At 51.4% G+C, this 23,274-nt stretch overlaps 1 long non-coding RNA gene and 6 other non-coding genes across 7 annotated transcripts; 3 read left to right on the top strand and 4 right to left on the bottom strand.

The window, feature by feature from the left end:
- The first annotated feature begins 2,713 nt into the window (after positions 1-2,713).
- Positions 2,714-2,904, top strand: LOC136327677 (U2 spliceosomal RNA). The gene has a single exon (XR_010729848.1). It is a non-coding gene; the product is annotated as a U2 spliceosomal RNA (small nuclear RNA).
- A 2,212-nt stretch (positions 2,905-5,116) lies between these two features.
- Positions 5,117-5,307, top strand: LOC136327680 (U2 spliceosomal RNA). Its single transcript, XR_010729851.1, has one exon. It is a non-coding gene; the product is annotated as a U2 spliceosomal RNA (small nuclear RNA).
- Positions 5,308-7,167: 1,860 nt separating this feature from the next.
- Positions 7,168-7,358, bottom strand: LOC136327679 (U2 spliceosomal RNA). The gene has a single exon (XR_010729850.1). It is a non-coding gene; the product is annotated as a U2 spliceosomal RNA (small nuclear RNA).
- A 2,210-nt stretch (positions 7,359-9,568) lies between these two features.
- Positions 9,569-9,759, bottom strand: LOC136327676 (U2 spliceosomal RNA). The gene has a single exon (XR_010729847.1). It is a non-coding gene; the product is annotated as a U2 spliceosomal RNA (small nuclear RNA).
- Positions 9,760-13,754: 3,995 nt separating this feature from the next.
- On the bottom strand, positions 13,755-13,945 carry LOC136327674 (U2 spliceosomal RNA). Its single transcript, XR_010729845.1, has one exon. It is a non-coding gene; the product is annotated as a U2 spliceosomal RNA (small nuclear RNA).
- Positions 13,946-14,221: 276 nt separating this feature from the next.
- Positions 14,222-16,519, top strand: LOC136323563 (uncharacterized). Its single transcript, XR_010728989.1, has 3 exons — positions 14,222-14,682; positions 15,780-15,912; positions 16,446-16,519. It is a non-coding gene; the product is annotated as an uncharacterized lncRNA (long non-coding RNA).
- Positions 16,520-21,324: 4,805 nt separating this feature from the next.
- Positions 21,325-21,510, bottom strand: LOC136327707 (U2 spliceosomal RNA). Its single transcript, XR_010729860.1, has one exon. It is a non-coding gene; the product is annotated as a U2 spliceosomal RNA (small nuclear RNA).
- Positions 21,511-23,274: the final 1,764 nt, after the last annotated feature.

Here is a 23,274-nt window from a genome sequence, read left to right as displayed (position 1 = left end):
GCTGAGGTCACCAGTTCAAAACCCTGGGCTTGCCTGGCCAAGGCACATATGGGAGTTGATGCTTCCTGCTCCCCCCACCCTCTCTCTCTCTCTCTCTCTCTCTCTCTCTCTCCCACCCTCTTTCTATCTTCTCTCTAAAGTGAATAAAAGTCTTAACACGATTGAGATATTTTTTTTTTATTTTAAATGCAAAACCCTCGAAGATCCCATGTGTGTTTTACACTGGGACCCTACCTATTTTATGGAGAAATTTTGGCAGGAGGCCATTACACGAGGGCCCTTTTAGGAATAAAGAAGGGTCACCACATTCCGGAATTTTTTTTTTTTCTTCATTTTTTTCTGAAGCTGGAAACAGGGAGAGACAGTCAGACAGACTCCCGCATGCGCCCGACCGGGATCCACCCGGCACGCCCACCATGGGGCGACGCTCTGCCCACCAGGGGGCGATGCTCTGCCCATCCTGGGCGTCGCCATATTGCGACCAGAGCCACTCTATCTAGCGCCTGAGGCAGAGGCCACAGAGCCATCCCCAGCGCCCGGGCCATCTTTGCTCCAATGGAGCCTTGGCTGCGGGAGGGGAAGAGAGAGACAGAGAGGAAAGTGCGGCGGAGGGGTGGAGAAGCAAATGGGCGCTTCTCCTGTGTGCCCTGGCCGGGAATCGAACCCGGGTCCTCCGCACGCTAGGCCGACGCTCTACCGCTGAGCCAACCGGCCAGGGCCCGGAGTATTTAACTAGGCTGGCAGTCAAGTGATAAGCACATTCTCCCCGGCTTCGGGAAAAACTGCACACCTGAGTAGCATTGAGGAGAGCAGGATGTCTTATCCCATCCTGAGTAAATGACTCAGTCATTCCTGTAACCATTTTTTTGTGACCCCTTATTTATGTTCAATTGAGTTCGAATTCATATTCGAAACAGTACATATTTTTCTATATACTGTTCCTCCACAACACTCCACTAAATCCCATCCTACCACCACCACCGCCTCCACTACCATCAATCGTTACTGTGGGTAGGGCCAGGACCAAGGGTGAGGCCAGTGAGGCACTAGCCTTGAGGGTCTGTGTATGGTGGTGGTGGTGGTGGTGGTGGTGGTGGTGGTGGCGGCGGCGGCGGCGGTGGTGGTGGTGGCGGCGGCGGCGGTGGTGGTAGTGGTGGCGATTAGAAGATGACAAGGACGACGACTGTCCACCTCATAGGACCGTCGAGTGAATTAAACGAGATAATACGCGTACAGCACTCAGCCCAGGGCTGGATCTGGGAAGGGCTCAGGCAACACCTGCGACCAGGCTTTCTGTGCTGCGGGGTGAAATGACCGATTAGGTTTCAGTCTTATATCCGTGATACCTTCTAGCTTTTCTGAGGTCGAAGGAAAGAAATATAAACTCACCTAAAGTGAAGTTCTGTTAGTTTAGGAAAGAGGATTGGAAGGGTAAATGCTGACTGGGCAAGCCAGCAGTCTTTGCCACAGAGGGAGACTTAGAGGGGCGGGTACCGGGGAAGGGTGGGAGGTTAACACATTGACTAGTCTTGATGCCCAGAGCATCCCCAGCAGTCACCTCTCTCCTCTCTGCCGACCTGCCACCACTGGCCAGACCCCCCGACCCCCACCCATCTTTCCGGCCTTTCTTTCCCCCTGGTTCCGGCCAGTAGCCTTAAGTGCGTCTTCTCTGAGTCAGGTCTGACCTGGGCATGGGCATCCTTTAGTCACTCAAACGTTTCCTGAGTGAGCACCTGCTATGGGGCCGGCACTGGGCTAGTGCTGGGATCCAGAGATACGGTGAAGTACTGATGAGGTCACCGCCCTCGGTGATCTCCGGTTTCAGTGGGGGAGATAAGGGACTGCCCCAAAGGGTGGTAAGTGGCGTACTTGGAAATGAGTTACGGGGTGGCATGAAATACACAGGAGAGGAAGAGGTGAAGGGAAACAACGTCGCAGGCGGAAGGAGCTTGATGTGCGGAGCCCAGGATATGGTCCATTCTGAGAAGGGCCGAGAGACGCGGGTGCTGGAGCTGGAGAGAACCAACCCCTCCAGCTGCCCTGCCCAGGTCTTCTCATGTGACACGCCTCGCCTACTCCCCTCTTCCCGCTGTTCGCCATCAGCCTTCGGAAAAGCCCCGTCCAGACCTTTCGCTTCCCTGACTCAGAAGGAGCCCCTCATCCGACAGGACAGATACCAAGCTGGTGTTTCCCCCTGCGGGCGACCGAATTGCACAGAATACAGTTTGGGCGTTCCTAGCGACCGTCTTGAGACTTGCCTAGTGACTTGTCTTTCTTCAGGGACACTCTCTGCCAACAGCCCCTTTCTGCAGGTCTCTCTCGCCGCCCAGCCGTAATCCCGTTAGGTTCCGTCCTTCCTCTCGCTTTGTACAGAAGAGGAGCTCGACCTCCCAGCTCAGGTTCAATTGTCCCCACGCGGAGATGCCGCGAGGGAACAGCGCGCCCGCAGTAGCCACGCCTCCAAGGGGGCGGGAAAGGGCACGCATGCAAATTAGAAATGACGATTCACTGAAGACGGAGCAACAACAGATATACAATTACTCTTTAAAATGTCGAGAATTTAAGAATAGGCACAAGAGTCTCCCATCTAGTGATTGCCATAGTGGTGCCAAAGAAGGAAAGGAAGTGAGACGTCGGCCGACGGGGACCTGGCTCACCATGAGTTAAATATGGGTGGCAGGAGGAGGGTGCCGGGAAGGGGAGGACGCTGGGCATCGCTTCTCGGCCTTTTGGCTAAGATCAAGTGTAGTATCTGTTCTTATCAGTTTAATATCTGATACGTCCTCTATCCGAGGACAATATATTAAATGGATTTTTGGAGCTGGGAGATGGAATAGGAGCTTGCTCCGTCCACTCCACGCATCGACCCGGTATTGCAGTACTTCCGGGAACGGTGCACCCCCGCTGGGGACCAATCTCTATGGTGCAAAAAGCAGGACAGATATTAGAAGTGACGTCCTTCGTGAGCTCGGCGAGACGGAGACTGAGCGGGCCCTGTGCTGCTGGCCGCATTTGCCGGGCTCTCCAGAGTTCTAGGTGCAGCAACGGGGCCGCCAGTCAAGTCGCCAGGTTCCTGGACTCCCTGACGCCAGTGAACAAAACGAGGCGTACCTCCCACCCTGAGGCCGCTGACCTGTGTGCAGCCGTCAGGCCCAATCTCCTAATTCATCACACTCGACCCCAGGACATGACCAAACCGGACTGGCTACGTGTTAAACACATTGTGTACACTCAAACAGTGTGGGCTGAGAGAAAAACGGACTCCCTGGTTCTGTCACAGACGGGAAGCCGCCCAGTCCCGTGGGGGAGGCCTTTGGGCCCATGTGAAACTATGCTGAGCGCAAAGTGCACCAGTACCTTCTTGGTTGTGTTGTCCCTCTACAGAACCACGTGCACCCACCCCCACCCCATTTTGTTTGGGATGTCAGAGACTGATAACACCACCCACACGCCTAGAGAGCAGATTTGAAAATGGCCGGAGAGCCAGGAACGGAGACTGGGCTGGTGTCTTCAGGGTGGTGAGCACGGTTCCCTCAGCAGCTTGCCCAGCTGTAGGGCAGGAGGGGAAGAGGAACGGGGGGGCGGGGGGGGGGGGGCGGTTGAAAAGCTGCCAGCATTCAAACGTCCAAACGAAGCCAGACACTATTACACGCTGTGGGCTGCTTTCTCCTCTGTGAAATGGGGAAACGGAAAGCCGCTTTCCATGGACACGGTACCTCTCTGCGACCCTATCTTCCAACGGTGGACAGTCAACAAACTCCGTTGGATCAGAGTCTGATGGCCGACCAGCGGCGTCTTACTTCTGCAGACAGGGTTCCCAGACTGAACTGCCAGTGATCTGATCTGAGGAGGGAGGGCTCCAGCCAGAGCGAGGGTGGGGCGAGGTGGCGGTGCTGAACCAGCTGACCGGGTCTACGAGGGGACGGACACGAGGGGGGGCGGCTATTACGGTGAGAAAGAGCCCCACGAGAAGCAAACGTTCTCTGGGGCAGTCCCGAGACGCGGATCATAACCTCCAGGTGTCTGGGGTGCCGACCAGTCCCCTCGTTCCCCCGAGTCGCCTCCGACCCCGCGCTTTACACCTCTGTGTTTTACCCACGCTCCTGCCTCAGACTCCAGTGCCCACATTTGCGACAGGAAATGTGTCGTTTCGACTAATGTAACCCAGACCATCTTCTTCTCAGGACGTAAGCACCCGGGAGACCCGAACTGTTGGGCAGAAGAAGGCCGGAAGACCGCGGTCGTGAGCAGAGAGGTCCCGAGCTGGGAGCGGGAAGGGTTGCGATGGGGCTGGCTGAAAAGCCGTGGTAATCGCGACCGTGTGGGGCGCTGGCTGAGCGTGTAGGAGGCACGGTCTCCTTCATTGATGGGGTGTTGAGCGTGCGAGTACGTGCGGGGCGGCGGGCAGAAAGAGCAGTGAACAAAAACAAGTTCTTGCTTTCTTTTTTTTTTTTAAGATTTCTTTTTTTTTTTTTTTTTTATTCATTTTAGAGAGGAGAGAGAAAGGGAGAGACAGAGACAGAGAGGGAGAGAGAGACAGAGAGAGAAGGTAGGGAGGAGCTGGAAGCATCAACTCCCATATGTGCCTTGACCAGGCAAGCCCAGGGTTTTGAACCGGCGACCTCAGCATTTCCAGGTCAACGCTTTATCCACTGCGCCACCACAGGTCAGGCAAGTTCTTGCTTTCAAGGGGCTCTAACCGTGAGAGCTGCCACCGTGTCAGCTCTTCCTTCGTAGTCCCCCTCCTCTGCAGTCTGGGCGCTAGATCCCTACGCGCGGGAAGGTAGGCCTGCAGCCGGGTTTAGGACCACCCCGGCGCGGCAGCAGTCGGGAGGGTACAGTCGGTCCAGGAGCCCAGGACTCCTGGGTTTGGGGGACAAAAGGCGGGGCATGCAGATTATCAACGGCTGTTCTCCGGGGGAACGAAGGAACAATCAGGTATATAGGATTTCTGGTTTAAAATGTAGGGCGCGGAAAGTCTGCAGGAGAGTCTGGTGATATCCACAGTACTGTGGGCGACGCAAGGAGATCAGACAAGGAGTGAGGGTGAGAGTTCTCACCGTGAGTTTAATATGCGTGACAGGAGGAGGGTGACAGCGAGGGAAGGACGGTAGGCATCGCTTCTCGGCCTTTTGGCTAAGATCAAGTGTAGTATCTGTTCTTATCAGCTTAATATCTGATACGCCCTCTACCCGAGGGCAACATATTAAGTGGATTTTTGGAATTGGGAGGTGGGACAGGAGCTTGCTCTGCCCCCTCCGCGCATTGACCCGGTATTGCAGTACTTCCGGGAGCAGTGCACGACCCCTCGGGGGGGAAATGAGCTGTCCAAAGTCAGCTAAGTCGTGGAGAGGAGAAGGAACGTGTTTTCTTCCCTCCTTCTGAGCCCCACTGTGCAACACCTTATCTGCGGGGAACCTTAAAAGGGGGTCCTTCTGGGCCCGAGAGCAGTTCGCTTTACTGGCAGGGACTTCCTAGGCGAACTTTGCAACAGTGGTGGAGAGTCAATCAGGCTTTATTTCATAGGCAAAGCAGGGATATGAAGTGATCAGATCCGTGTTTCAGGAAAAGGTTTTGCCCTACTCCAGTTACCGTGACAAGCATACAAATATGGGAACTTGCCCTGAATTGAAGCGTGCAGAACACTTAAGTAACATGAGACTACGAAAGTTAAAATGATAAACATAGTTATTTGCTTTACTTAACTATAGCTGATATATTGAAAAACTCGTTTTGACTGGTGAGGCTACCCTGGCCAGATTGTTCAGGTGGTCTGACCACCTTCAAGGCCTGTTCCAGGTCGACTCTTCATCCTCTGCGCCATCACAGGTCAGGCCCAAAGCCTCCTCACAAAGGAGAGGGCCCATCTTTTTCTTTCCATTTATTGCATACGTCATGGATATGATAGCTGGAGCTTCAGAAGTCACCTTTGGCCTTGAAGATGAGAGCTACACCGAAGGATCTGGGATGAGTCTGGATTTACACATAGCTCACTCCTTATTTTTTTTTATTTTTTATTCATTTTTTTAGAAGAGAGAGAGAGAGAAAGGGGGGAGGAGCAGGAAGCATCAACTCCCATATGTGCCTTGACCAGGCAAGCCCAGGGTTTCGAACCGGTGACCTCAGCATTTCCAGGTCGACGCTTTATCCACTGCGCCACCACAAGTCAGGCCTCCTTAATTTTTTTAGTGAGAGAGGCAGATAGGGACAAACAGGAAGGGAGAGAGATGAGAAGCATCAATTCTTTGTTGTGGCGCCTTAGTTTTTCATTGATTGCTTTCTCCTATGTGCTTTGACCAGGGGGCTACAACTGGAGCCAGTGACCCTTTTGCTCAAGCCAGCCATCTTGGGCTACAGCCAGTGACCTTTGAGCTCAAGCCAGCAACCGTGGGGTCATATCTATGATCCCATGGTCACGAGCCAGCAACCCCACGTTCAAGCTGGTGACCTCAGGGTTTTCAACCTGGGTCCTCTGTGTCCCAGGCCGAGGCTCTATCCACTAAGCCACACCCTGGTCAGGCTTGATTCGCATGTCTATTCACACTCTCCTGAAATGTAGGGTAGCCTGCTTTGTTTTGGATTCCACATATAAGTGAGATCATACAGTATTTGTCCCTCTGGCGTATTTCACTTAGCATAATGCCCTTGAGGTTCATGGATGTAGAAAATGGCAAGATTTTTCATTTTATAGCTGAATAATATTGTTGTGTATCATAATTTCTTTATCCCCTCACCAGTCAAAACGAGTTTTTCAATATATCAGCTATAGTTAAGTAAAGCAAATAACTATGTTTATCATTTTAACTTTCGTAGTCTCATGTTACTTAAGTGTTCTGCACGCTTCAATTCAGGGCAAGTTCCCATATTTGTATGCTTGTCACGGTAACTGGAGTAGGGCAAAACCTTTTCCTGAAACACGGATCTGATCACTTCATATCCCTGCTTTGCCTATGAAATAAAGCCTGATTGACTCTCCACCACTGTTGCAAAGTTCGCCTAGGAAGTCCCTGCCAGTAAAGCGAACTGCTCTCGGGCCCAGAAGGACCCCCTTTTAAGGTTCCCCGCAGATAAGGTGTTGCACAGTGGGGCTCAGAAGGAGGGAAGAAAACACGTTCCTTCTCCTCTCCACGACTTAGCTGACTTTGGACAGCTCATTTCCCCCCCGAGGGGTCGTGCACTGCTCCCGGAAGTACTGCAATACCGGGTCAATGCGCGGAGGGGGCAGAGCAAGCTCCTGTCCCACCTCCCAATTCCAAAAATCCACTTAATATGTTGCCCTCGGGTAGAGGGCGTATCAGATATTAAGCTGATAAGAACAGATACTACACTTGATCTTAGCCAAAAGGCCGAGAAGCGATGCCTACCGTCCTTCCCTCGCTGTCACCCTCCTCCTGTCACGCATATTAAACTCACGGTGAGAACTCTCACCCTCACTCCTTGTCTGATCTCCTTGCGTCGCCCACAGTACTGTGGATATCACCAGACTCTCCTGCAGACTTTCCGCGCCCTACATTTTAAACCAGAAATCCTATATACCTGATTGTTCCTTCGTTCCCCCGGAGAACAGCCGTTGATAATCTGCATGCCCCGCCTTTTGTCCCCCAAACCCAGGAGTCCTGGGCTCCTGGACCGACTGTACCCTCCCGACTGCTGCCGCGCCGGGGTGGTCCTAAACCCGGCTGCAGGCCTACCTTCCCGCGCGTAGGGATCTAGCGCCCAGACTGCAGAGGAGGGGGACTACGAAGGAAGAGCTGACACGGTGGCAGCTCTCACGGTTAGAGCCCCTTGAAAGCAAGAACTTGCCTGACCTGTGGTGGCGCAGTGGATAAAGCGTTGACCTGGAAATGCTGAGGTCGCCGGTTCAAAACCCTGGGCTTGCCTGGTCAAGGCACATATGGGAGTTGATGCTTCCAGCTCCTCCCTACCTTCTCTCTCTGTCTCTCTCTCCCTCTCTGTCTCTGTCTCTCCCTTTCTCTCTCCTCTCTAAAATGAATAAAAAAAAAAAAAAAAAAGAAATCTTAAAAAAAAAAAGAAAGCAAGAACTTGTTTTTGTTCACTGCTCTTTCTGCCCGCCGCCCCGCACGTACTCGCACGCTCAACACCCCATCAATGAAGGAGACCGTGCCTCCTACACGCTCAGCCAGCGCCCCACACGGTCGCGATTACCACGGCTTTTCAGCCAGCCCCATCGCAACCCTTCCCGCTCCCAGCTCGGGACCTCTCTGCTCACGACCGCGGTCTTCCGGCCTTCTTCTGCCCAACAGTTCGGGTCTCCCGGGTGCTTACGTCCTGAGAAGAAGATGGTCTGGGTTACATTAGTCGAAACGACACATTTCCTGTCGCAAATGTGGGCACTGGAGTCTGAGGCAGGAGCGTGGGTAAAACACAGAGGTGTAAAGCGCGGGGTCGGAGGCGACTCGGGGGAACGAGGGGACTGGTCGGCACCCCAGACACCTGGAGGTTATGATCCGCGTCTCGGGACTGCCCCAGAGAACGTTTGCTTCTCGTGGGGCTCTTTCTCACCGTAATAGCCGCCCCCCCTCGTGTCCGTCCCCTCGTAGACCCGGTCAGCTGGTTCAGCACCGCCACCTCGCCCCACCCTCGCTCTGGCTGGAGCCCTCCCTCCTCAGATCAGATCACTGGCAGTTCAGTCTGGGAACCCTGTCTGCAGAAGTAAGACGCCGCTGGTCGGCCATCAGACTCTGATCCAACGGAGTTTGTTGACTGTCCACCGTTGGAAGATAGGGTCGCAGAGAGGTACCGTGTCCATGGAAAGCGGCTTTCCGTTTCCCCATTTCACAGAGGAGAAAGCAGCCCACAGCGTGTAATAGTGTCTGGCTTCGTTTGGACGTTTGAATGCTGGCAGCTTTTCAACCGCCCCCCCCCCCCGCCCCCCCGTTCCTCTTCCCCTCCTGCCCTACAGCTGGGCAAGCTGCTGAGGGAACCGTGCTCACCACCCTGAAGACACCAGCCCAGTCTCCGTTCCTGGCTCTCCGGCCATTTTCAAATCTGCTCTCTAGGCGTGTGGGTGGTGTTATCAGTCTCTGACATCCCAAACAAAATGGGGTGGGGGTGGGTGCACGTGGTTCTGTAGAGGGACAACACAACCAAGAAGGTACTGGTGCACTTTGCGCTCAGCATAGTTTCACATGGGCCCAAAGGCCTCCCCCACGGGACTGGGCGGCTTCCCGTCTGTGACAGAACCAGGGAGTCCGTTTTTCTCTCAGCCCACACTGTTTGAGTGTACACAATGTGTTTAACACGTAGCCAGTCCGGTTTGGTCATGTCCTGGGGTCGAGTGTGATGAATTAGGAGATTGGGCCTGACGGCTGCACACAGGTCAGCGGCCTCAGGGTGGGAGGTACGCCTCGTTTTGTTCACTGGCGTCAGGGAGTCCAGGAACCTGGCGACTTGACTGGCGGCCCCGTTGCTGCACCTAGAACTCTGGAGAGCCCGGCAAATGCGGCCAGCAGCACAGGGCCCGCTCAGTCTCCGTCTCGCCGAGCTCACGAAGGACGTCACTTCTAATATCTGTCCTGCTTTTTGCACCATAGAGATTGGTCCCCAGCGGGGGTGCACCGTTCCCGGAAGTACTGCAATACCGGGTCGATGCGTGGAGTGGACGGAGCAAGCTCCTATTCCATCTCCCAGCTCCAAAAATCCATTTAATATATTGTCCTCGGATAGAGGACGTATCAGATATTAAACTGATAAGAACAGATACTACACTTGATCTTAGCCAAAAGGCCGAGAAGCGATGCCCAGCGTCCTCCCCTTCCCGGCACCCTCCTCCTGCCACCCATATTTAACTCATGGTGAGCCAGGTCCCCGTCGGCCGACGTCTCACTTCCTTTCCTTCTTTGGCACCACTATGGCAATCACTAGATGGGAGACTCTTGTGCCTATTCTTAAATTCTCGACATTTTAAAGAGTAATTGTATATCTGTTGTTGCTCCGTCTTCAGTGAATCGTCATTTCTAATTTGCATGCGTGCCCTTTCCCGCCCCCTTGGAGGCGTGGCTACTGCGGGCGCGCTGTTCCCTCGCGGCATCTCCGCGTGGGGACAATTGAACCTGAGCTGGGAGGTCGAGCTCCTCTTCTGTACAAAGCGAGAGGAAGGACGGAACCTAACGGGATTACGGCTGGGCGGCGAGAGAGACCTGCAGAAAGGGGCTGTTGGCAGAGAGTGTCCCTGAAGAAAGACAAGTCACTAGGCAAGTCTCAAGACGGTCGCTAGGAACGCCCAAACTGTATTCTGTGCAATTCGGTCGCCCGCAGGGGGAAACACCAGCTTGGTATCTGTCCTGTCGGATGAGGGGCTCCTTCTGAGTCAGGGAAGCGAAAGGTCTGGACGGGGCTTTTCCGAAGGCTGATGGCGAACAGCGGGAAGAGGGGAGTAGGCGAGGCGTGTCACATGAGAAGACCTGGGCAGGGCAGCTGGAGGGGTTGGTTCTCTCCAGCTCCAGCACCCGCGTCTCTCGGCCCTTCTCAGAATGGACCATATCCTGGGCTCCGCACATCAAGCTCCTTCCGCCTGCGACGTTGTTTCCCTTCACCTCTTCCTCTCCTGTGTATTTCATGCCACCCCGTAACTCATTTCCAAGTACGCCACTTACCACCCTTTGGGGCAGTCCCTTATCTCCCCCACTGAAACCGGAGATCACCGAGGGCGGTGACCTCATCAGTACTTCACCGTATCTCTGGATCCCAGCACTAGCCCAGTGCCGGCCCCATAGCAGGTGCTCACTCAGGAAACGTTTGAGTGACTAAAGGATGCCCATGCCCAGGTCAGACCTGACTCAGAGAAGACGCACTTAAGGCTACTGGCCGGAACCAGGGGGAAAGAAAGGCCGGAAAGATGGGTGGGGGTCGGGGGGTCTGGCCAGTGGTGGCAGGTCGGCAGAGAGGAGAGAGGTGACTGCTGGGGATGCTCTGGGCATCAAGACTAGTCAATGTGTTAACCTCCCACCCTTCCCCGGTACCCGCCCCTCTAAGTCTCCCTCTGTGGCAAAGACTGCTGGCTTGCCCAGTCAGCATTTACCCTTCCAATCCTCTTTCCTAAACTAACAGAACTTCACTTTAGGTGAGTTTATATTTCTTTCCTTCGACCTCAGAAAAGCTAGAAGGTATCACGGATATAAGACTGAAACCTAATCGGTCATTTCACCCCGCAGCACAGAAAGCCTGGTCGCAGGTGTTGCCTGAGCCCTTCCCAGATCCAGCCCTGGGCTGAGTGCTGTACGCGTATTATCTCGTTTAATTCACTCGACGGTCCTATGAGGTGGACAGTCGTCGTCCTTGTCATCTTCTAATCGCCACCACTACCACCACCGCCGCCGCCGCCACCACCACCACCGCCGCCGCCGCCACCACCACCACCACCGCCGCCGCCGCCACCACCACCACCACCACCACCACCACCACCACCATACACAGACCCTCAAGGCTAGTGCCTCACTGGCCTCACCCTTGGTCCTGGCCCTACCCACAGTAACGATTGATGGTAGTGGAGGCGGTGGTGGTGGTAGGATGGGATTTAGTGGAGTGTTGTGGAGGAACAGTATATAGAAAAATATGTACTGTTTCGAATATGAATTCGAACTCAATTGAACATAAATAAGGGGTCACAAAAAAATGGTTACAGGAATGACTGAGTCATTTACTCAGGATGGGATAAGACATCCTGCTCTCCTCAATGCTACTCAGGTGTGCAGTTTTTCCCGAAGCCGGGGAGAATGTGCTTATCACTTGACTGCCAGCCTAGTTAAATACTCCGGGCCCTGGCCGGTTGGCTCAGCGGTAGAGCGTCGGCCTAGCGTGCGGAGGACCCGGGTTCGATTCCCGGCCAGGGCACACAGGAGAAGCGCCCATTTGCTTCTCCACCCCTCCGCCGCACTTTCCTCTCTGTCTCTCTCTTCCCCTCCCGCAGCCAAGGCTCCATTGGAGCAAAGATGGCCCGGGCGCTGGGGATGGCTCTGTGGCCTCTGCCTCAGGCGCTAGATAGAGTGGCTCTGGTCGCAATATGGCGACGCCCAGGATGGGCAGAGCATCGCCCCCTGGTGGGCAGAGCGTCGCCCCATGGTGGGCGTGCCGGGTGGATCCCGGTCGGGCGCATGCGGGAGTCTGTCTGACTGTCTCTCCCTGTTTCCAGCTTCAGAAAAAAATGAAAAAAAAAAAAAAAAATTCCGGAATGTGGTGACCCTTCTTTATTCCTAAAAGGGCCCTCGTGTAATGGCCTCCTGCCAAAATTTCTCCATAAAATAGGTAGGGTCCCAGTGTAAAACACACATGGGATCTTCGAGGGTTTTGCATTTAAAATAAAATAAAAAAAAAATATCTCAATCGTGTTAAGACTTTTATTCACTTTAGAGAGAAGATAGAAAGAGGGTGGGAGAGAGAGAGAGAGAGAGAGAGAGAGAGAGGGTGGGGGGAGCAGGAAGCATCAACTCCCATATGTGCCTTGGCCAGGCAAGCCCAGGGTTTTGAACTGGTGACCTCAGCGTTTCAGATTGATGCTTTATCCACTGCACCACCACAGGTCAGGCATCAATTCTTTGTTTCGGCACCTTAGTTGTTCATTGATTGCTTTCTCATATGTGCCTTGACCGGGGGCTCCAGCAGAGCAAGTGACGCCTTGCTCAAGCCAGTGACATTGGTCTCAAGCCAGCAACCATGGGGTCATGCAGGCCTCAATTGTTTTTATATCGATTACATATTAAAGCAATAACTTGGATAGATTGAGTTAAATAAAATAAACTTAATTTCACCAATTTCTCTTTACTTTTCAATGTGGCTAATAGAAAAAACTAAAAAGTACACATGCGACTTACATATTTCTAGTGGACAGCACTGTTACAGGCCGAAGCTCAGAAAGGCTAAGCAATTTGCCTAAGGTCACAGCTAAAAGTCAGGATTTAAGCAGCCTGTTAACCACGTGGGACCTCGGGTTTTTAATTTTTATTAAAAAAATTTTCCCCCTCACTTATTGATTTTAGCTAGAGAGGAAGGGGGCGCGCGCGTGCGCAGAGAGAGAGAGAGAGAGAGAGAGAGAGAGAGAGAGAAAGGGGCAGGAAGCATCAACTCCCATATGTGCCTTGACCAGGCAAGCCTTGGGTTTCGAACCCGCGATCTCAGTGTTCTAGGCCGACACTTTATCTACTGCGCCACCACAGGCCAGGCGAGATACTACTCATTTTATAGTGTTGGAGCCGATCTCCTCCTCCCCGTCCCGGGCACTCCTGCTTCACATCCCACTTTACCTGGCTTTATTTTCCTCTCAGCTGCCAAGTCATAATGGACACACATAATCATCACATGGCATAGACAGAGATAGGTAGACACAGCTACATAAGGTTAGAGAGAGGTATATTCACAAACATACATACATCAAATTTGGCTTATTTGCTTCTCACCTTGATGGTGGAGATTTTGTTTGCTCCTCTAAGCTCAGCACCTAGGAGGGACAGTGCTCCGCACAGCCGTAGCACTTCACAAACTGTTTAGCCTGCTTCCGACATGACACTTCTCCAGGCCTGCCGGTCTCGACCTCTGTACTCTGTACCTCTGTCCAGACCTGTGCGCGTGCATCGAACCACCTAATTCAGCTCACTAACTAGGTCTTCCCAACACTTGCATCGAACCACCTAATTCAGCTCACTAACTAGGTCTTCCCAACACTTCGTGACCTAGTCCCAGCGACAGATCCCTAAAGAAAAGAGCAAGTCTTTTTTTGAAACCTCAGTCATTTCCCCCGAGGGGGGTGCACCGTTCCCGGAAGTACTGCAATACCGGGTCGATGCGTGGAGTGGACGGAGCAAGCTCCTATTCCATCTCCCAGCTCCAAAAATCCATTTAATATATTGTCCTCGGATAGAGGACGTATCAGATATTAAACTGATAAGAACAGATACTACACTTGATCTTAGCCAAAAGGCCGAGAAGCGATACCTGACGTCCTCCTCTTCCCGGCACTCTCCTCCTGCCACACATATTAAACTCACGGTGAGACATATGACCATCAAGCGAAATCTCACCTCCCTAATATCTTGACACATATACACAATGCATTAGACCCCGTGACGATTTTTTTTTAAATTTTCTTTCTTTTAAGTGAATTTTTATAGCCGCTTGTTACGGTGGCCACAGTGCCGCTGCTAATTTGCATGCCCCGCCTTTTCCGTGCCGGTAACCCCTCCTTCCTCGGGACGACCTCTGCGCGCATGAGCGGAATCCCGGCTGTGTCCGAGTTCTCCCTTGACGCACCCTCTCGCGAAAAGACATGACCACAAAGCCGAAGGGTTTGGGGCGCCTGCGAACACAGCGGTCGATGGACTGGAGTTGGGGCACAGGGAGCCTGGCTCCGAAGGAAGCCGTGGGGTCGTCGCTGTGAGGACAACAGGGTCCCCGGGGCTGGCTCGGTCCAGGCCGAGGACTGGGCCGAGAAGCGCCCCTCCGGCGTCGCCCGGCAGGGGCTGCCGAGAAAGAAGCTGGTACCCGAGACCCGGCCCTGCGAGGACTGACTCTCTCCTGGTCGTCAGGACCCCCGCCCTGCCCTGTAGGCAGGGCACTTGGGCAGACTCCTTCACCTCCCGAGCCTTAGTGTCCTCAGCTGAGAAGTCGGAACCTTAATGCCTACTTTGTGGGATTGAGGGAGCATAAACCGACCTCATGAGGCCACCTTGGGTTAGTCGTCTAGTGTCCGACGAGGTTCCGGTGAAGTCCCCGTGTCACTGCGACACCTAAAAGCTGAGCCTGTATTGTGTTGCATGGCCCGTAGACACAGTACAGTACAAGGGGAAGCTTGAATCCTTTGGGACAGACAGGCTTCGTGCTAAGTGCTTTCCTCGCCTCAAACTTGCAAGGTTTGCCTACATACAGGTGGAGTAGTGGAGAACGAGAGGCTAAGTAAGCACCTTGCCCCACACCGCACACGGCCGGTTAGTGGGAGAGGCCGAATCCCGGGGGTGGGGGGCTAGAAAAAGGCACCAGAAGGAAGAGAAGATGTTCTTGTGTCCTGTGTCTGCAGAGATAGGAACCACGCCTTAGACCCGGGCCCCAACCCCTGTGTACCTCAGTAGCCGTGTGACCTAGCCCTGGACTCGGCCTCCTTGCTTAACCCTCTGCCTTCAATGTATCATCTGTAAATCGGAGAGAAGGAGGGGAGAAATGAGTAGACATAAGTCTTAGGGATAATGAGACATGACCAGCATACAGTATTCCTGTAGGAACCAAACACAAGGGAAAATATCTCATGCAGGCAACTTCTCCATAGCTTACTTAGCCTCTTCATCTCGAAAATGAGAATATTAATGGCTGGCATACGATCCTGTGCTCAGTCTTCTCTCATCCTCCCAGCGGCCCCGCTCTCCGCTCCCTGGCATAGTTTACTCCATGGCTGGTATCACCTGACATTTTATACGCTCAACTTGTTTCTTGCCTTTTAGCCTAATAGCGTGTAAGCTCCAGAGCAGGGATCTTTGTCTCTTTTGTCCACGTTGTTAGCTCCGGTGCTTCAAACAGTGCCTGGCCATGTACTGTAGATACTTACTTAGCTTTTAGTGGTTGTTGAATAAATGAATGAGTAAATATTAAATAAGGTGATTTGCACGCGCAGAGAAAGTGGGTAGCAGACCTCCCGGCTTGTGGTAGGTAATGATTGTGACCCTCTCCGTGTTTCGCTAGCTTTCTGCTCGCTTGCACGTTTATCGGGCCGTCCTGATGTCTTTTCTCAGGTATTTTTCTTTACTTTTTACTCTTTTTTTTTCTTTATTCATTTTTAGAGAGGAGAGAGAGAAGGGGGGGAGGAGCTGGAAGCATCAACTCCCATATGTGCCTTGACCAGGCAAGCCCAGGGTTTCGAACCGGCGACCTCAGCATTTCCAGGTCGACGCGTTATCCACTGCGCCACCACAGGTCAGGCTTTTTTTTTTTTTTTTTTTTTTTTTTTTTTTTTTTTTTTTTTTAGAGAGAGAGAAACAGACAGACCGGAAGGGAGATGAGAAGCATCAGTTCTCCGTTATGGCCCCTTAGTTGTTCATTGCTTACTTTCTCATATGTGCCTATCCCGGGGGTGGGGGGTGGGGGCGGTGGCTCCAGCGAGCCAGTGACCCTTTGCTCTAGCCAGAGACCTTGGGTCATGTCTGCGATCTCACGCTCCAGGTGGTGAGCCTGAGCTCAAGCCGGCGACCTCGGGGTTTCGAACCTGGGCCTCTGCGCCCCAGACCGATGCTCTCTTCACTGCCCGTAGACACAGAACAGTACAAGGGGAAGCTTGAATCCTTTGGGACAGACAGGCTTTGTGCTAAGTGCTTTCCTCGCCTCAAACTTGCAAGGTTTGCCGACATACAGGTGGAGTAGTGGAGAACGAGAGGCTGGTCAGGCTCAGGTATTTTGATCCTTAGAATGAGGTGCGTTGGATTGCAGACGTGCGTTTTCTGTCATTGCAGAGGAGCAGCTCCTGTTCTCAATTCATGATCTAGCGTTCTAATTTGTATACCAGGTTCCTGTGACTTCGGTTAAGGTGAGTCAGACCCCCTCAGTCGGCTCACATCGATGTGCACAGACCAAAGCACTTGCAAAAGTTAGGGCGACACCAGGGCCCGGCTGTCTGGTTAGCCCTTGTCCGAGTGTCCTGCAGTCTCACTATGGACCCAGTGACCGTCGCTGCCGGGGAGTTGGGAATGATAAGGCAAGGGTGGTTGGTGACTTGAAGAGCACAGCGTTCTCAGCCAGTGCCTGGTGCCCACACCCTTGCGCAGCCATCAGGCTACCAAACTTCTGTGAGACGTCCGTGGTATCTCTTACTGTGAGCGAGCTCGTGCTTCTTCCCCTGGGCCGTAGGTCCGCTCCTCTGTTCTTTCCTGGAACTGGGTAACTGGATGTTCATATCCTTTGCCCGCTGTACTCTGAATCATTGATTTTTTTTTTTTTTTTTTTTTTTTTTACAGGGACAGAGAGAGAGTCAGAGGGATAGATAGGGACAAACAGACAGGAACGGAGAGAGATGAGAAGCATCAATCATCAGTTTTTCGTTGCGACAAGTAGTTGTTCATTGGTTGCTTTCTCATATGTGCCTTGACCGCGGGCCTTCAGCAGACTGAGTAACCCCTTGCTGGAGCCAGCGACCTTGGGTTTAAGCTGGTGGGCTTTTCCTCAAACCAGATGAGCCCGCACTCAAGCTGGTGACCTCGGGGGTCTCGAACCCCTGTCCTCTGCATCCCAGTTCGACACTCTATCCACTGCGCCACCGCCTGGTCAGGCCGTTGATCTTTTTTTGCATTCCATCTGTCTCCCATTTTATATGTATCCCGGCTTATGAGTTTAGTCTGACTTTATTTTTTTCTGGATTGCTAGCCAGTTGTCTCAGCATCATATATGGAATAGGCCATCTCCTCACCTGTTTCAGATGCTCTTTATCATATAAAAATTTCTAGGCTTTCTTTAAAAAAAGTCTTCTGGGATCACATAGGTGAACATGACCTGTCCCTGTGGTCAGGAAGGGATGTCTGCCATGCTCTTCCATTCTTCTTTTGGCTGCCACATTCACTGCTCTCAAAGCTGCCAGGAAAACCTGTGCACACCCAGACAGTGTCTGTCTGCTGGCTCCAGGCGCTCCTAAGTGTTTTCTTCTTGGGCATCAGAGGCGCCTGGGTGTGCTGCAAGCTGGGGAAGACAGCCTCTTCAAGTGTAGGCTTTACTACTCACAGCCCTTTTCTATTCGGGTGGCTTCCAAGCTGACCGTTTTTATGTCAGCTGGTGTATGAGCCTAAGCCGTATTTCCACGTTTCAATTGTGTTGTTTCTAGAACCTAAAGAAGCTCACTGGTCGCTGGGCCTCCTACGTGGTCAGGGTTACAAAGAAGAAGCGATTTACCTCCGTTTTGTTTGTAAAGTCCTAGCCTGCCCCCTCCAACAGGAGCCCTGGTACATTGTCCTCCCTTGTTTCCCTGGAGTGTTCTGGGGGCCAGTGAGCATAAGGAGAGACATGGGGAACAGAGACCGATGACATGAGATATAAGCTAGTGTTTTTGTTTTTTTGAGGATGTGTGAGAAGGCTCTGTGGAAACAGTAGCAAGGAACTGGACACCAACTTCCTTGGTCCTGCAGACTAAGGTAGAAGAAAGACCTCCCAAGAAGGCTGTAGGGAAATTATGTCCTCTGGAGAGAGTTAGGTTTGACAAACAGTAAGAAGAGCATTTAGCCTGACCTGTGGTGGCGCAGTGGATAAAACGTTGACCTAGAATGCTGAGGTTGCCGGTTCGAAACCTGCACTTGTCTGGTCAAAGCACATATGGGAGTTGATGCTTCCTGCTCCTCCCACCTTTCTCTCTCTCTCTCTCTCCTCTCTAAAATGTATTAAAAAAAAAAAAAAAGAAGAGCATTTAGAGAGGTGGCAGAAAAGAAGGAATTCTTGGAGGATGGATGGACAGAATTTTAGGAGTTGAGAAGAAATGAAAGACTGAACAGTGATCATTATGAGTCATGGAGATAAGGCGTGGAAAGATGATGTTTTGATCTTTCTGTGGTGACTGCAGGGTACCAGATTGGTTGTGTGAGGTTTTCTTTTTTCTTTACAGAGACAGAGAGAGTCAGAGAGAGGGATAGATAGGGACAGACAGACAGGAACAGAGAGAGATGAGAAGCATTAATCATTAGCTTTTGTTGCAACACCTTAGTTGTTCATTGATTGCTTTCTCATATGTGCATTGCCTGTGGGGCTACAACAGACCGAGTAACCCCTTGCTCAAGCCAGCGACCTTGGGTCCAAGCTGGTGAGCTTTGCTTAAGGCAGATGAGCTCACGCTCAAGCTGGTGAGCCTGCGCTTGAGCGGGGTCTCGAACCTGGGTCCTCCACATCCCAGTCTGACGCTCTATCCACTGCGCCACCACCTGGTCAGGCGGTTTTCTTTTTTTTTTGATTGATTTTAGAGAGAGAGGAAGGAGAGAAAGAGAGACATTGATTTGTTGTTCTACTTATTTTTTTTAATTTTAATTCTTATTGATTTTAGAGGAGGAGAAAGGGAGTGAGACAGAAAGAGACAGGAACATTAATCTGTTCCTGTATGTTCCCTGGCTGGGATTGAATTGACAACCTCTGCGCCTTGGGACGAGGCTCCAGCCAACCAAGCTGTTGGGCAGGGCTGTTCCATTTACTAATGCATTCATTGGTTGATTCTTGTATGTGCCCCAAACCCTCCACCTTGGCGTATCAGGACAATGCTCTAGCCAGCTGAGCTACCCAGTGAGGACAGTGGTGTGAGCCTGACGGCAAGTCCTACCAGTGTTTTTCACTTCATAAAATTTCATCTAGTGGTGGTGATGGGAGCTTGAGGAGCCCAGCAAGGATCAAGTACCGGTGGTTTATCTTGTGTAAAATGACTTTCTGTGAACAGTATGAAAAGTGACTACAAGATTATTATGTTAAGTGAAATAAGCCAGGCAGAGAAGGACAAATATCATATGATCTCACTTATATGTAGATATCTAATGAACATGGTGAACTGAGGAACAGAATAGAGGTAGAGGCGGGGTCAAGGGGAACAGAGGGACAGCTGTCAGAGGGAAGGGGGTGAGGGGACAGGATCAGAGAAAATGAAGAGTTATATATACATAACACATAGATGCAGATAACAGGACAGCAAGTACCAGAGGGCCAAGGGGCTGTAATGGGGAGCATGTTGTTGAGGGTAAGGGGGTTATATTGAGTGAGACACTTGAATCCATGTTAACAATAAATATAATTTTTTTTTTTTTTACAGAGACAGAGGGACAGACAGACAGGAACGGAGAGAGATGAGAAGCATCAATCATCAGTTTTTCGTTGTGGCACCTTAGTTCATTAATTGCTTTCTCATATGTGTCTTTTTTTTTTTCTTTACAGAGACAGAGAGAGAGTCAGAGAGAGGGATAGACAGGGACAGACAGACAGGAACGGAGAGATGAGAAGCATCAATCATTAGTTTTTCGTTGCACGTTGCAACACCTTAGTTGTTCATTGATTGCTTTCTCATATGTGCCTTGTTGGTGGGCCTTCAGCAGACCGAGTAACCCCTTGCTTGGGCCAGCGACTTTGGGTCCAAGCTGGTGAGCTTTTGCTCAAACCAGATGAGCCTGCGCTCAAACTGGCGACCTGGGGATCTCGAACCTGGGTCCTCTGCATCCCAGTTTGATGCTCTATCCACTGCACCACTGCCTGGTCAGGCCTCATATGTATCTTGACCGCGGGCCTTTAGCAGACCGAGTAACCCCTTGCTCAAGCCAGTGACTTTGGGTCCAAGCTGGTGAGCTTTGCTCAAACCAGATGAGCCCGTGCTCAAGCTGGCGACCTTGAGGTCTTGAACCTGGGTCCTCTACATCTCAGTTCAACACTCTATCCACTGCCTGGGTCAGGCATTGACCTTTTTTTTAAAATTTTTAATTTATTGATTTTAGCCAGGGAAGGAAGGGGAGGGAGAGACAGCATCAGAGTTTCCTGTATGTGCCCTGACCAGGGATCGAACTGGCAACTTCTGTGCTTCAGGTTGACCCTCCAACCAAGTTATCCAGCCAGGGCTAAATAGAAAAAACTTAATAAATACTTATTTTAAAAAGTTACTACAAAATTTCTTACTTATTTTTACTTTTTATTGATTGGTTTTTAGAGAGAGGAGAGGGGAGAAGCAGGAAGTATCAACTCAAGAGTTGATACTGGTTGACCAGGCCGTGGCGCAGTGGATAGAGCATCAGACTGGGATGCCGAGGACCCAGGTTCGAGACGCCGAGGTCACCAGCTTGAATGTGGGCTCATCTGGTTTGAGCAAAAACTCACCAACTTGGACTCAAGGTTGTTAGCTCGAGCAAGGGGTTACTCAGTCTGCTGAAGGCCCACGGTCAAGGCACATATGAGAAAGCAATCAATGAACAACTAAGGTGTCATAATGCGCAATGAAAAACTAATGATTGATGCTTCTCTTCTCTCCGTTACTGTCTGTCTGTCCCTGTCTATCCCTCTCTCTGACTCTCTCTCTGTCTCTGTTAAAAAAAAATTAAAATTGCCTGCCAGGCGGTGGCGTAGTGGATAGAGCATCGGACTGGAATGCAGAGGACCCAGGTTCAAGACCCCGAGGTCGCCAGCTTGAGCGCGGGCTCATCTGGTTTGAGCAAAAGCTCACCAGCTTGGACCCAAGGTCGTTGGCTCGAGCAAGAGGTTACTCGGTCTGCTGAAGACCTGTGGTCAAGGCACATATGAGAAAGCAATAAAAAATAATAACACCATATAAAAAAAGACAGTAAAAAAAAAAGTGTATCAGCAAAGTTTACATCATTCATTCGAACAGTGAAGTCCGAATAGAGATGCTCTGTTCATAGAATTACTGGAATACCAGGTTGATGTGCAGAATAGGGTGGACTTGATGGAGGAAGATCCTGTTCTATCTCCCAGTTCCAAAACCCATTTAATGTATTGCTCTCAGAGAACTTATCAGATGTTAAATTGATAACAGATACCACACTTGATCTTAGATGGAGAGGCATAACCCCCCACCTCACCCCACCCTGCCTAGCACCCTCCTCCTGCCACCCATATATATATTTTTTTATTTATTTCTTTTACAGAGACAGAGTCAGAGAAAGGGATAGATAGGGACAGACAGGAACAGAGAGAGATGAGAAGCATCAATCATCAGTTTTTCTGTTGTGGCACCTTAGTTGTTCATTGATTGCTTTCTCATATGTGCCTTGACTGTGGGGCTACAGCAGACCGAGTAACCCCTTGCTCAAGCCAGTGACCTTGGGTGCAAGCTGGTGAGCTATTTTTTTTTTCAAACCATATGAACCCGCACTCAAGCTGGCAACCTTGGGGTCTCGAACCTGGGTCTTCCTCATCCCAGTCTGATGCTCTATCCACTGCGCCACCGCCTGCCAGGCTCCTGCCACCCATATTTAACTCATGATGAGCCAGGTCCCTGTCAGCTGACGTCTCACTTCCTTTGCTTCTTAGGCAGCACTATGGCAGCACAAGCTAGAAGACTTTTTTCTTTTTAATTGATTTTAGAGGGAGGAGAGAGAGAAGGGGGTGGTGAAAAGTGGGAAGCATCAACAGATCAACTGATAGTTGTTGCATCTCTTATGTGCCTTGACCAGGCAAGCCCAGGATTTTGAACCGATGACCTTGGCATTCCAGGTCAATGCCTTTATCCACTGCTTCACCACGGGTCAGCCTAGATAGTAGACTCTGTGCCAATTTTTAAGTTCTCTATATTTAAAAAAATCTTTTTTTTTTTTTTTTTTTTTTGTATTTTTTTCTGAAGTTGGAATCAGGGAGGCAGTCAGACAGACTCCCGCATGCGCCCGACTGGGATCCACCTGGCATGCCCTCCAGGGGGCGATGCTCTGCCCATCTGGGGCGTCGCTCTGTTGGGACCAGAGCCATTCTAGTGCCTGAGGCAGAGGCCATAGAGCCATCATCAGCACCCGGGTCAACTTTGCTCCAGTGGAGCCTCGGCTGCAGGAGGGGAAGAGAGAGACAGAGAGGAAGGAGAGGGGGAGGGGTGGAGAAGTAGATGGGTGCTTCTTCTGTGTGCCCTGGCCGGGAATCGAACCCGGGACTCCTGCACGCCAGACTGATGCTCTACCACTGAGCCAACCGGCCAGGGCCCTGCTTTCTTTCTTCTCTCTCTCTCTCTTTTTTTTTTTTACAGAGACAAAGAGAGTCAGAGAGAGGGATAGATAGGGACAGACAGACAGGAATGGAGAGAGATGAGAAGCATCAATCATCAGTTTTTCGTTGCAACACCTTAGTTGTTCATTGATTGCTTTCTCCTATGTGCCTTGACCATGGGGCTACAGCAGACCGAGTAACCCCTTGCTCGAGCCAGTGACCTTGGGTCCAAGCTGGTGAGCTTTGCTCAAACCAGATGAGCCTGCGCTCAAGCTGGGGTCCTCGGGGTCTCGAACCTGGGTCCTCTGCATCCCAGTCCGACGCTCTATCCACTGCGCTACCACCTGGCCAAGTTCTCCCCTGCTTTCTGTCTCTCTCAGAAAAAAAAATTGTTTATTTATTGATTTTTAGAGAGAGAGAGAGAAACATCGATTTGTTATTTCACTCATTTATGTATTCACTGGTTGACTCTTGTATGTGCCCTGACTGGGAATGGAACCTGCAACCTTAATGTATAGGTATGACACTCTAACCAACTGAGCCACCCAGCCAAGGCTCAGGTATACAAATCTATAACACATCGGTAATACACAGCGGTATTTTGCATTGTGTGTTCACCACCCCAAGTCAAGTCTCCTG

This window comes from Saccopteryx bilineata, chromosome 2 (assembly GCF_036850765.1).
Source record: "Saccopteryx bilineata isolate mSacBil1 chromosome 2, mSacBil1_pri_phased_curated, whole genome shotgun sequence".
Lineage (NCBI taxonomy): Eukaryota > Metazoa > Chordata > Mammalia > Chiroptera > Emballonuridae > Saccopteryx > Saccopteryx bilineata.
Note: the sequence above shows the minus strand (reverse complement) of the source record. Positions and strands in the feature narration are given on the sequence as shown.